Source organism: Pelobates fuscus, chromosome 4, assembly GCF_036172605.1.
Source record: "Pelobates fuscus isolate aPelFus1 chromosome 4, aPelFus1.pri, whole genome shotgun sequence".
Lineage (NCBI taxonomy): Eukaryota > Metazoa > Chordata > Amphibia > Anura > Pelobatidae > Pelobates > Pelobates fuscus.
The window spans coordinates 24,725,862-24,738,370 of NC_086320.1; positions in this window are offsets into that span (position 1 = coordinate 24,725,862).

The following is a 12,509-nucleotide window of genomic DNA, read 5'->3' on the forward strand; positions in this document are numbered from 1 at the left end:
GTTTTTTTGTTTTTAAATGCAATCTATTGCGACACCATATAAGAGTGGCAATGTGCACTGGCAGAGGTTGGCAGAGTACACGCTGTAGGCCTGACACACCCGCTTGAAGACAAGTAACTGCTATTCAATCTATAACAGTGAAAAAAGTTTTTTGGTTTTAAATGCACGCTATTGTGACACCAGATATGAGTGGCAATGTGAACGTGCAGAGGTTGGCAGAGTACACGCTGGAGGCCTGACACACCCGCTTGAAGACAAGTATCTGCTATTCAATCTATAACAGTGAAAACTGTTTTTTGGTTTTAAATGCACGCTATTGTGACACCAGATATGAGTGGCAATGTGCACTTGCAGAGGTTGGCAGAGTACACGCTGTAGGCCTGACACACCCGCTTGAAGACAAGTAACTGCTATTCAATCTATAACAGTGAAAAAAGTTTTTGGGTTTTAAATGCACGCTATTGTGACACCAGATATGAGTGACAATGTGCACTTGCAGAGATTGGAAGAGTACACACTGTAGGCCTGACACCCGCTTGCAGACAAGTAACTGCTATTCAATCTATAACAGTGAAAAAAGTTTTTTGGTTTTAAATGCACGCTATTGTGACACCAGATATGAGTGGCATGTGCACTTGCAGAGGTTGGCAGATTAAACGCTGTAGGCCTGACATCCGCTTGAAGACAACTAACTGCTATTCAATCTGTAACAGTGGAAACAGTTTTTTGGTTTTAAATGCACGCTAATGTGACACCAGATATGAGTGGCAATGTGCACTAGCAGAGGTTGGCAGAGTACACGCTGTAGGCCTGACATACCCGCTTGAAGACAACTAACTGCTATTCAATCTATAACAGTGAAAACAGTTTTTTGGTTTTAAATGCACGCTATTGTGACACCAGATATGAGTGACAATGTGCACTTGCAGAGATTGGCAGAGTACACACTGTAGGCCTGACTCCCGCTTGCAGACAAGTAACTGCTATTCAATCTATAACAGTGAAAAAAGTTTTTTTGTTTTTAAATGCAATCTATTGCGACACCAGATAAGAGTGGCAATGTGCACTGGCAGAGGTTGGCAGAGTACACGCTGTAGGCCTGACACACCCGCTTGAAGACAAGTAACTGCTATTCAATCTATAACAGTGAAAAAAGTTTTTTGGTTTTAAATGCACGCTATTGTGACATCAGATATGAGTGGCAATGTGAACGTGCAGAGGTTGGCAGAGTACACGCTGTAGGCCTGACACACCCGCTTGAAGACAAGTAACTGCTATTCAATCTATAACAGTGAAACAGTTTTTTGGTTTTAAATGCACGCTATTGTGACACCAGATATGAGTGGCAATGTGCCCTTGCAAAGGTTGGCAGAGTACACGCTGTAGGCCTGACACACCCGCTTGAAGACAACTAACTGCTATTCAATCTATAACATTGGAAAACGTTTTTTGGTTTTAAATGCACGCTATTGTGACACCAGATATGAGTGGCAATGTGCACTTGCAGAGGTTGGAAGAGTACACGCTGTAGGCCTGACATCCGCTTGAAGACAACTAACTGCTATTCAATCTATACCAGTGAAAAAAGTTTTTGGGTTTTAAATGCACGCTATTGTGACACAAGATATGAGTGGCAATGTGCCCTTGCAAAGGTTGGCAGAGTAGACGCTGTAGGCCTGACACACCCGCTTGAAGACAACTAACTGCTATTCAATCTATAACAGTGAAAAAAGTTTTTGGGTTTTAAATGCACGCTATTGTGACACCAGATATGAGTGTCAATGTGCACTTGCAGAGGTTGGCAGAGTACACGCTGTAGGCCTGACACACCCGCTTGAAGACAACTAACTGCTATTCAATCTATAACAGAGAAAAAAGTTTTTGGGTTTTAAATGCACGCTAATGTGACACCAGATATGAGTGACAATGTGCACTTGCAGAGGTTGGCAGAGTACACACTGTAGGCCTGACACCCGCTTGCAGACAAGTAACTGCTATTCAATCTATAACAGTGAAAAAGGTTTTTGGTTTTTAAATGCAATCTATTGTGATACCAGATAAGAGTGGCAATGTGCACTGGCAGAGCTTGACAGAGTACACGCTGTAGGCCTGACACACCCGCTTGAAGACAAGTAACAGCTATTCAATCTATAACAGTGAAAAAAGTTTTTGGGTTTTAAATGCACGCTATTGTGACACCAGATATGAGTGGCAATGTGCACTTGCAGAGGTTGGCAGAGTACACGCTGTAGGCCTGACACCCGCTTGAATACAACTAACTGCTATTCAATCTATAACAGTGGAAAAAGTTTTTTGGTTTTAAATGCATGCTATTGTGACACCAGATATGAGTGGCAATGTGCACTGGCAGAGGTTGGCAGAGTACACGCTGTTGGCCTGACACACAGACGCTTGCAGACAACTAACTGCTATTCAATCTATTACAGTGAAAACAATTTTTTTGTTTTTAAATGCAAGCTATTGTGACACCAGATATGAGTGGTGGCACTGGGCAAGTGGGCACAGTATCCACTGCGAGCCTGACACAGAAGCTGGCAGGCAGGCAGGCAATTAGATTACACACACAAAAAAAAGCAGACGGATGTTCTAGCCCTAAAAAGGGCTTTTTGGGGTGCTGTCCTTACAGCAGAGATCAGATGAGTCCTTCAGGACTGTAGTGGACACTGAATACACTAGCCTAGCTATACATATCCCTATCAAATGAGCAGCAGCTACACTTTCCCTCCTCTATCTTAGAATGCAGCTTCAGAATGAATCTAAAATGGATGCTGTACAGGAGGTGGGAGGGTCTGGAAGGGAGGGTCTGCTGCTGATTTGCTGGAATGTGTCTGCTGACTATGAGGCACAGGGTCAAAGTTTAGTCAATGATGACGAATAGGGGGCGGATCGAACCGTGCATGTGTTCGCCCGCCGTGGCGAACGCGAACATGCTATGTTCGCCAGGAATTATTCGCCAGCGAACAGTTCGGTACATCACTACCGCTCAACTCTAAACATAAGTCTTCAACCCGTACTGGACTGACTGACTTACCTCTTCCTGCTCACTTTTTGGAAGCTAGACATAATGTCTCTCAATTAAGGTTCCACATTTTAGAACAGATTATGGAATTTTCAAGGAGAGGCAAGAGATTACTATTATGTGAGGCTTATTGGATTCGGGAACTTGACACATTACATCCTAAAGGTTTAAACTATGATTATGATGTATCTATGTTAATTTAAGTAATACTAAAATAGCTAAAAAAGGATGGATAAGTGAGAGTGTCAAAGTGCAAGATAGTGCAGGCAAGCCACTGAAAACTGGGAAACACTCCCTGAATCCCTCCAATAAAACAAAGTGCTAGCAAACTGTATGACACACAAGTGAAAATACAGTACAGGGTGCCACAATCACAAATTATGAGATGGTTATAATTACCAAAATGCTAAGTTGAGAACCAAACTCACATGTAAAAGAGAAACAAAGAAATCATACTGCAAACTTCAACCCTTTAAGGACACATGACATGTGTGACATGTCACGATTCCCTTTTATTCCAGAAGTTTGGTCCCTAAGGGGTTAATATACACAAAAATTGAAAAAACAAGAAAGTGGGAACACTCACAAAAGAAATGGCACAATTGAAATGAATCAATATGTGCACAAGCGCTTGTTGCCACAAAATGGGCTTAAACCCAAGGAACATCAGTCAGCTGTACAAGTCTCATCCAGGCTTCCTTCTCAAGTAATCAGGAAACAGAGAGTCAAGTCTTCAGATGCTGCGATGTTGGAGTCCTTTTGTGGGTACCGATCTGCTCAACGCATTTCATCTAGTCCTAGACTTCCTCAGAAGCTTCTAGATGAAACACGTTGAGCAGATCGGTACCCCTAAAAGGACTCCAACATCGTAAAGAATTGTAAGAACATTCAGAATACTTGCCGAGGTCAGGGACACAGAATGGGACACAACAATAAGGGAAAGCCAAAAGTCAGGGATACCAGAATACAGGAAAGTTAAAATAAAGCCAAAGTCAATAGCGAGAAGTAAACGCTCAGGAAACACACTCTCGGACAACCACTAAGGGAAACCATGACAGGGCAATGAGTAAAAGTAAAATTGTGTTTGAATAAGCCCTTTACAAATCTGATTGGCCGAAATCTGCCATTGATCCCAGAACGTGCGCACGCGACTCCTGTGTGACATCACATGCACGCCGACGTCGTCATCAACATGGGCGGATGTGGGGCTATAACCCGGCGTGGATCCACAGCGGCCAGTGTCCATCAACATGTTGCAGGAGTCAGGTACACAGATGAATGGCCGCTGAGCGCAAATACCACAAGGTGAGGCCGAATATGTTACATTACACCCCACCTGAAGACCGCTCACCGGGCGTGCAGGACCAGGTTCAAGAGGAAAACAGGCGTGAAATTAATGAATCTTGCGGCCAGCATGGACGTCAGAGGCTGGAACACAAGAACACTCGACAGGCCCATACCCTCTCCAATCAACCTAATACTGTAAAGTGCCACGAGAAAACCTGGAATCAATCATGGAGGAGACCTCATACTCCTCCTGTCCAGAAAAAAAACAATGGAGGAGAGGGAACACTTATCTATAGTATATCTATTGCAAACAAGTGGTTTGAGCAAAGAAACATGAAAGGTATTAGAAATATGCAAGGAGGCAGGGAGAGCCAGAGAATACGAAACAGGATTAACCTTACGAAGGATATGAAATGGACCAAGGAATCTTGGAGCAACCTCATGCTAGGAACTTTTAGTTTGATGTTGCACGATGATAACCACACCCTCTCACCTACTTGGTAAACAGGGTTGGCACCCCACCGTTTATCAGCAAAAAATTTGAAACGATCAGCCACAGTTTCTAGAGCGGAGTGAACTTTGATCCAAGTATCACGAATAGAAGCAAGGTGGTCATCCAGGGCAGAAATAGACGTGTCAGAAAAAACAGCCGGCAGGACAGTAAGATGACGGCTGTTATTAACAAAGAATGGACTATGTCCAGAAGAGTCATGGTCAGCATTGTTTCTAGCAAACTTGGCCTAGGCTAATAATTATCTTGAGTGCTGTTAACAAAACAACGCAAATATAATTCCAATGACTGGTTAGCCCTCTCAGCCGTGCCATTGGTTTGGTGTTGGTAAGAGGAAGAGAAAGACAATTCAATGCCCAACTGTTTATTGAAAGCTTTCCAAAACTGAGAGACAATCTGAGAACCGCTTTCAGATACAATATTGTGAGGAATGCCATGCAGTCAGAAAATTACTCATATAAAGATAAGCACCAGGTCTTTTGAGGATTGCAATTTTTTGAGTGGAACGAAATGAGCCATCATGGAAAAGCAGTCAAACACCATAAGGATGGTGGTATAGCCATTAGAACTAGGAAGTTCTACAATGAAATCCATGGACAAATGGGAACAAGGAACATTAGGAACGGGAAGTGGATGTAACAATCCATATGGAAGTTTATGAGGTACCTTAGAAACTGCACAAACAGAACAGGCCTGCACATATTCTCTAACATCTTTCCTGAGAGAATCCCACCAAAATGATCTCATGATCACGGATATGGATATGGATTTATTGATGCCCAGGGAAAGCCAAAAGTCAGGGATACCAGAATACAGGAAAGTTAAAATAAAGCCAAAGTCAATAGCGAGAAGTAAACGCTCAGGAAACACACTCTTGGACAACCACTAAGGGAAACCATGACAGGGCAATGAGAAAAAGTAAAATTGTGTTTGAATAAGCCCTTTACAAATCTGATTGGCCGAAATCTGCCATTGATCCCAGAACGTGCGCACGCGACTCCTGTGTGACATCACATGCACGCCGACGTCTTCATCAACGTGGGCGGATGTGGGGCTATAACCCGGCGTGGATCCACAGCGGCCAGTGTCCATCAACATGTTGCAGGAGTCAGGTACACAGATGAATGGCTGCTGAGCGCAAATACCACAAGGTGAGGCAGAATATGTTACATTACACCCCACCTGAAGACCGCTCACCGGGCGTGCAGGACCAGGTTCAAGAGGAAAACAGGCGTGAAATGAATGAATCTTGCGGCCAGCATGGACGTCAGAGGCTGGAACACAAGAACACTCGACAGGCCCATACCCTCTCCAATCAACCTAATACTGTAAAGTGCCACGAGAAAACCTGGAATCAATCATGGAGGAGACCTCATACTCCTCCTGTCCAGAAAAAAACAATGGAGGAGAGGGAACACTTATCTATAGTATATCTATTGCAAACAAGTGGTTTGAGCAAAGAAACATGAAAGGTATTAGAAATACGCAAGGAGGCAGGGAGAGCCAGAGAATACGAAACAGGATTAACCTTACGAAGGATATGAAATGGACCAAGGAATCTTGGAGCAACCTCATGCTAGGAACTTTTAGTTTGATGTTGCACGATGATAACCACACCCTCTCACCCACTTGGTAAACAGGGTTGGCACCCCACCGTTTATCAGCAAAAAATTTGAAACGATCAGCCACAGTTTCTAGAGCGGAGTGAACTTTGATCCAAGTATCACGAATAGAAGCAAGGTGGTCATCCAGGGCAGAAATAGACGTGTCAGAAAAAACAGCCGGCAGGACAGTAAGATGACGACTGTTATTAACAAAGAATGGACTATGTCCAGAAGAGTCATGGTCAGCATTGTTTCTAGCAAACTTGGCCTAGGCTAATAATTATCTTGAGTGCTGTTAACAAAACAACGCAAATATAATTCCAATGACTGGTTAGCCCTCTCAGCCGTGCCATTGGTTTGGTGTTGGTAAGAGGAAGAGAAAGACAATTCAATGCCCAACTGTTTTTTTGAAAGCTTTCCAAAACTGAGAGACAAACTGAGAACCGCTGTCAGATACAATATTGTGAGGAATGCCATGCAGTCAGAAAATTACTCATATAAAGATAAGCACCAGGTCTTTAGCAATTTTTTGAGTGGAACGAAATGAGCCATCATGGAAAAGCAGTCAAACACCATAAGGATGGTGGTATAGCCATTAGAACTAGGAAGTTCTACAATGAAATCCATGGACAAATGGGAACAAGGAACATTAGGAACGGGAAGTGGATGTAACAATCCATATGGAAGTTTATGAGGTACCTTAGAAACGGCACAAACAGAACAGGCCTGCACATATTCTCTAACATCTTTCCTGAGAGAATCCCACCAAAATGATCTCATGATCACGGATATGGATTTATTGATGCCCAGGTGTCCAGCAGTCACATTATTGTGGAACACCTTCATGACATTTTCCCTTTCACCCAATGGAACAAACAATCTATCCTGTGGTTTAAAAAATGCTTTGCAACCGGTTTGTCAGTCTTCTGGTCCCTAAAGGCCATTGTAATGCCTGACCTGTGTCCTCTCATCCGATCTCGTAGGGTTAAATAATTTATTCCTACATAGGATAGTCCGCAAGGGCAGGTGATTAAATATATGACGTGGTCTGTTGTACATGTAATATGTTGTTTAATCGGAATTATTTTTCCACTATGAGGATGGACAAAGGAATTTCCAGGGTTCATGTGGCTACACGTGACACTGCCACTACATTTGTAACATGTGTTCTTTTTTTGTGTTATAGGTTTCTTATAACATTGTATAGGGTCACAACGGACCAAAATGTCCCTCAATTTTTTATTTCTTTTATAACTGATGATCGGTCTTCTTTGAAATATAGATGGTACATTTTTGTATTAGTTTAAAATGTCCCAGTGTTTGTAAATTGATTTGCATATTTGAGTTGTTCCAGTATGAAATGTTAAAGGTAAAAACATCCGAGCCCCAGCACATGTAGCATCTCCCGATTCTTGTTTATCCTGGGTCCACTTTTCCTTAGCTTTTGCCAATGCCACTTCAAGTACTTCTCGGGTATAGCCCCTAACTCGAAATCTTTCTGTCATTTCACAAACCTGTTCTTCACGATTATTAGAATCACTATTATACCGTAACACTCGCATGTATTGTGATATCGGTAGTGATTCTTTTAATTTTTTGGGGTGATAACTGTTTGCAGATAGTAATGTATTTCTATCTGTTTTTTTTCGATGTAGGGTATACCCTAATTTTCTTCCTTCCTTGTATATCATGATATCTAAAAATTGTATCTTGATGACATCATATGTGAGCGTAAGTTTGACTGGAAGTGGTGATAAATTAATTTTAGTAATCTGCTCTTCTAATTCTTCTGAGGAACCATGCCACAGCAGGAATACATAATCCACAAACCGATAATATGCGATAATTTTCTCACCAAGTGGACCTAAGATGTATTTTTTTTCAAATTTCTACATGAATTAGCATATGAGGGTGCCATGGCCACCCCATCGCAGTACCAGACAATTGCAAATAAAAGTACTCCTCTAACTTAAAATACAGGTAAGGGCAATACTGTGAAATTCTAACAAATATTCAATTGGTGGACCACAATATTTATCAGATGTACTAAGGATGTCTCTCAACGCCTGAATGCCTTCTGAATGTGGAATAATAGTGTACAAGCTTTGTACATCTAAAGTAGCTAAAACCACATTGTCATCTGGTAGAAGTATATTACTGATTCTGGTAAGGACATCATTGGTATCGCGAATACAAGTCGGTAAATCCATTACTGTTTCTTTAATGTGGAAATCCACATATTTCGCTATAGGTTCCAACAAGCTATCTCTGGCGGACACAATGGACCTGCCCGGTGGAATATTAATGTCCTTATGAATCTTTGGTATTGTATATAGCACTGGATGTGTTGGATTATCCACTAAAAGGAATTTAGATACTTGAGTATCCAAAAGGCCCATCTGTACTCCATAGGAGATATGGGCCATAATTCTAGTCTTAAATTTATTGACTGAGTCAAACGTAAGTCTCTGATGTGTATGTCGATCTGCAAACTGTCGCATAATTTCCTTTTTGTACTGATCATAGGACAAGATGACTATAGCACCCCCTTTGTCTACCTGGCGGATAATAATCCTGGGATCTTCTTGTAGATCTTTCAAAGCATTCTTTTCTAAGATCGTTAGATTTTGTCTATGGTCAGAGGAGTTAGTAATGATATGTTCCGTATCCATTTTTAATGTTTGCATGAATGTTTTAATGGAATAATTAGTTGTTTTAATATCCCTTTTATGTTTAATAGGAAATGTTTTTTTCTTGTAAGTTGTAGGTTGTTCCTCTTTTCGGTATTCATTACTGCACAATGTCCGTTGTAATTTATATAATTCAATGTCCACATGGAATGTATCTGGTTTCGTGACAGGTACAAAGGTTAAACCTTTAGTTAACACAGAGTAACTGTGTTCTATTAGTATTTTATCGGATAAATTGAATATTGCCGTCATTTCTTCTGTACCGGTGGCTTTCTTTCTACCCTTCTGCCCTCTGCGGATGATTGATTTTTTCTTATACCTCGGGTGTTTATTCGAGAGGATCCTGGGGATTCGTGAGGTTGAGTATCCTTTTCTAAAAAAGGCACTGAAGTGGTGCGTGGTCTATCACTTACAGTGTCAGCATCCGAGGCAGATTCGCCTGAGCTAACATCTATAGTTTGAAATGAAGGTTTATTAATCTGGTATCTGTACCTAGGCAGGGGTTCTCTGTTTGGGTTTTGCATGCCACTTAACCATCTGTACACTTGATGGTATTGATAGTGATGATTAACTTTGGCTAATTTCTGTTTTTTAAACCTGATAAGGTCATTTTTATATTTATAAATGTCTTCTTGTAATTTTAACATTTGCTCTGTTGCTGTTGATGACTGTAACGTTAATGCATTGGAAATTTCAAATTCTTGAATGGAATGTTTAACAGTGGTTAGTTCTTTCCCCACCTCTTCAACCACTATCACCATCCAGTCCAGATCCAGTGTTCAAGATGGTAGAATGCTACTACCATACATATATACACAAAAATAAGTCTTGGCACTCACCCTCTTTGCTATTCAATCAATTAATCTTGCCTTAGTGCTCCATTGGCGTAGAAATATAGACCAAATAGAGATAAGGTGCACTCAAAAGGTCCTTGTTCCTTCAAACTTTTTTTATTTATAAATCCCATCAAAATTGTCCCATCGTGTGCCTGCACAATCAAAGGTACGACCTATGCCCCAACAGACATCAGATCGGGGTAACCTAGCACCAGCAACAAAAGCCGATATTAAGGCTATAATGATAGAAATAAGGGCGATGTTTGACGCAGACATGGCACTCGTTAGAGGAGAGGTGCACACTCTTGCAGGCCGCGTAGCCTCCACGGAGGAGACGCTTAGAAGCACTAAGGTGGCACAAACGGCCACAGATGCCACACTGGGATCCCTACAGAAACAGTGCACTACACTGGCGGCCCAACTAGCAGGCATGGAGGATAAAGCTAAAGCGCGCAATGTGCGCATCAGAGGTGTACCTGAAACCATTACTAATAGGGAACTGCCTCACTACTGCAGAAGGCTGATAGCCACATTGCTACCACCAAAACAGGCTAAACTGATTGTAACTGACTCCTGCTTTAGACTCCCCAAAGCCACAAAAGCACCGCAAGATGCCCCAAGGGATGTTCTACTTAAAATGGTTCGAGACTCTGATAGAGGGGCCCTTATGGGGGCAGCACGGGGATCCCCCACAATCACTTTTGAAGGAGCCAGCTTGACACTGTACAGGGACCTGTCGAGACACACCCTCACGTGGCGCAGAACATTCCGCCACATCACGCAACACCTGCGGGAGAACTCTATCCCCTACAAATGGGGCCCCCACAGACTGACGGCGGAACATGATGGAAAGACTCACCTCCTACTGAGTGCCTCGGAAGCACCGACTTTCTTCCAATCGATAGGCATCCCAGCGCCGCCGGTGAATACAGGAGCCTGCCCACCGTGGAACATCGCAGAAGTTACTCCCTTTGCTCCCAGGGGAACGGCACTAAGGACGACGGACCTGCAAACCTGAGATGAGCGGACGCACACCCTTACAACATCCTACTATGTACTTTCTTGTGGAGATTACAACTCCCAGTTGAAGGCCTCTCAGGCCTTTTGTTTTTCACCATTTTTAAATGTATGCTTACATGACCTTTTGTCACGTTGACATATTCTCTGACGTTACTATCCACACTTACAGTCTTACTTCAGAGACACCACCTCTACCCTGGCTCCGCAAGCCGACTGACTGAGACGTTACCTAGGCAACACACCATTCCCCCCACCCTCAAGAAGACAGAGTAGGGCCTCAACCAGCTGGTCTATACACCCACACTACAGGGCAAGAGACCCACCTGAAAAACCCTGACCGACTAAAGGACCCACATAGGGGCACAAACATATGCAGACCATACTTTATCAACTCCCCCAACCACTCACCATAATTGCCCTAGGCAAGAAGCTTTGACCTAACTACTTAGCAGGGCACATAAAGCTTGACACCCAAACCCTCCCTAACATATTGCTGCACACCGTATACACTGACAAGAGGAGGATTACCCTGACGAAAAAGAAAAACTAAACCGGGTAGACGACTCACATGTGCGACTCTCTGACATATGCTGATGATCCAGTTTGTACAATGTTACATGTTATCCATTTGAGCACATGCTGTAACTGTTATTCTTGACTTGCAAACACACTAAAAATAAAGAATAAAAAAAAATAAAAAAAAATAAATTGTCCCATCGACGTTTCGACCCATACAAGGGTCTTTTTCAAGATCAAAATATATAGTGAAAAGTGCGAATATATACAAAATATCTGATATTAACTTACCAATGTGAAGTGAGAGGCAATCCCACAGCTGTCCGAACCCGGAAGTGCACAGGAGGGACACGTGACCCCACGTGATAACGGGTATATACATTGAATACAGTGCTTTCCCGTGCTGTGTGTAGAAAGGTGAAATGTTGTGAATAAGTACCGACGGTATAGAAACCGAAAATGCTAAGAATAATGGAGGATAGAATATAGAATACTTGCATAATTAATAGTTTGTAAAACCCAGATTACACATGACATGCACAAATCCATGGACGAACATACGAGCTCTGTTGTGCAAACATTACAGTGAACAATGTGAAGTGTAAAATAATGTGACAAAGTGATAAAAAATATAACATGCTAATACAGAGTTCAGAGTTACATCCAACCAGGACAAACAGCACATCCAATGATACTTGTAATTCCACTATAATAATGAGCAGGAATAATTACTCCGCTCTTTTTTGTATGAAACAGCCTATTACTGGGCATCAAATAGAAAACAAATAAGAAGTCTACTATACTATATTAATTATGAGATACAGCATATTGAATTCATAAATAATATAACATGTGTGGATGAATTCCACATAGTTAATTCCTTATCAAAAAAAAATTCACAAAAACTTGTAAACTAAAGAAATAAAATATGTACCGGAGCACACGTATACTAAAGATAGATGGATCCTAGTACGGCAGATTACCAGGGATGCATGCCCCACATAA